Source organism: Octodon degus, unplaced genomic scaffold, assembly GCF_000260255.1.
Source record: "Octodon degus isolate 3935 unplaced genomic scaffold, OctDeg1.0 scaffold00042, whole genome shotgun sequence".
Classification (NCBI taxonomy): Eukaryota; Metazoa; Chordata; class Mammalia; order Rodentia; family Octodontidae; genus Octodon; species Octodon degus.
In genome coordinates, this window is record NW_004524618.1 from 7,006,554 (window position 1) to 7,008,741 (window position 2,188).

Below are 2,188 nucleotides of genomic sequence, written 5' to 3' on the forward strand. Positions count from 1 at the left end.
GAGATTATTAAAGAACCCACTGAAGTTTCTTAAAATAGAGCAGTGCTTGAAATTTTAAATGACTAGTTAGGGAACATTTTTTGTTTTGAAAATATTTTCAAAATATTTTTGACTGTGTCATAACTATTCATTCTGTCATTGACTCATAAACAAGTGGGCAGGATTATATTATAATGAAGCTTTATTTAAGAAGGGAAATTAATTTTCCTGTGGGGGCTGCTGAGTTGGGGGGAGCGTGGTCTTCTCCTTTTCCCCATGGCTTGTGCTTGTCCTCTCACATCCATGTACTCCAAAAAGGGTGAGTAATCTGGCAAAAATGTCACCTTGCCTGACGTGTTCCAGGCTCCCATTCAACCAGATATTGTAAACTTTGTTCACACCAACTTGAAGAAAAACAACAGACAGCGAATTGTGCTCTCAACAAATTAGCAGGTATCAGCCCAGCGCCGGGTCTCTGGGGACTGGAACAACTGTGGCTCGAATTCCCAGAGTTCATGGCGGCGGGGACCCACCATTCCAGCCAGGGTGCCTTTGGCAATATGTTTCAAGGAGGCCACATGTTTCACCCACCAAAACCTGGCTCCATTGGCACTGCAGAGGAAACACAACACAGAAGTGGTATGCCATCTGCTTGGCTCTGGCCGCCGCAGCCTTGCCAGTGCTGGTCATGAGCAAAGGTCACTGAACTGAGGAAGTTCCTGAACTTCCTTTGGAGGTAGAAGATAGAGTTTGAGGTTACAAGAAGACTGACAAGGCAGTTTTGCTTCTGAAGGAACTTAATGCCTAGAATGATATCAAAAAGGTCTATGCTTCTCAGTGAATGAGGGCTGGCAAGGGCAAGATGAGAAACCACCCTCGGATACAGCCCAAGGGACTTTGCATCATCTATAATGAAGAGAATGGCATCATCAAGGCCTCCAGAAATACACCAGGCATTACTCTGCTCAATGTAAGACAACTGAATATTCTGAATCTTGCACCTGGTAGGCATGTGGAGCTCTTCTGTAGTTGGACTGAAGTGCTTTCCAGAAGTTAGATGAGTTGTACGGCACTTCGTGAAAAGCTGTACCCTCAAGAGTCACTAAAATCTGGTGATGCAAAAGATGATTGATACATATCTGAGCAGGATCTTTAAGAGTCCAGAGATCCAAGGAGCCCTCCAAACATCACCCAAAATGATTCATTGTAGAGTCCTGAAGAAGAATCCTCTGAAGAACCTGAGGATCATGCTGAAGCTGGGCCCATATGCAAAGATCATGCACCAGAACACCATTCTTCACCAGGCCAGGAATCACAAGATCCAAACGACTAAAGCAGATGCATGGGCAGCCAAATTGGAAGAGAAGGAGGTTGCCAGCAGAAAGGCTGTGGAAGAGAACAAAGAAAAAAGGCTGTGAAGAAGTCTTTGGGGGAAAAGCCTGGGGCTCCCAACAAACCAGCACAAAAGAAACCTGCTGAAAAAAAAAAAAAAAAAAAAAAAAAAAAAAAGAAGCTTGCTGTATAAACTCAAAATTTCTATGTCATACAAGTGTGAATTTGGACAGCTTATTCTGAATAAAGACTTGTGTCTTACTCTTTTCTTGTTGCTGAGACAAATACCCGACACTCAAAATGAAGGAAGGAAAGGTTTTTGTTACTGGAGGTTTCATAGTTTAAAACAGCCTAAATTACATAGCAAGACCTCCGAGCCTTATTTGCTCTGGAGAGAGGGTCATCCTCCATCCTCGCAAAGCATCTCCTCCCTGCGCTAGGCGGCCTCAGTTGCAGGCGCTGCCACCCTACACTACGGGTCTGCAGGAGAGGCTGGGGTGCTGCTGTGTCTGTGATGACTTGCTTCACACCTCTGAGAGACTGAAAGCCTTGGCAGTAGGCAGAGCGCATGCCGTCAGTTTAACGGTTTACACCTCTCTGGCGCTGACCCTGAGCCCCGCCCTGGTCCTCTGGCCCCGCCCCTCAAGCCACACGCTGCTCCTCCAGCTGTATCTGCCCCCTAACTTGCAGGAGGCTTTGAGGGGACAACTAGAAACAAACCATAACAACCTGATCACAGAGGCAGTAACACTAACAGCAACCAAAAAGAGAAAACAAAACAAAACAAAACAAAAAATTAAAAAAAAACAAAACAGGAAATGAACTCAAAGGGGGGGGGAGTGGGTAAAATCCAGGAAAGCACTGACAGTGAAAGTAA

The 2,188-nt window shown here is 45.2% G+C and overlaps 1 pseudogene; it reads left to right on the forward strand.

Moving 5' to 3' along the window:
- Positions 1 to 221: 221 nt before the first annotated feature.
- Positions 222 to 1,504, forward strand: LOC101580735 (annotated as a pseudogene).
- Positions 1,505 to 2,188: the final 684 nt, after the last annotated feature.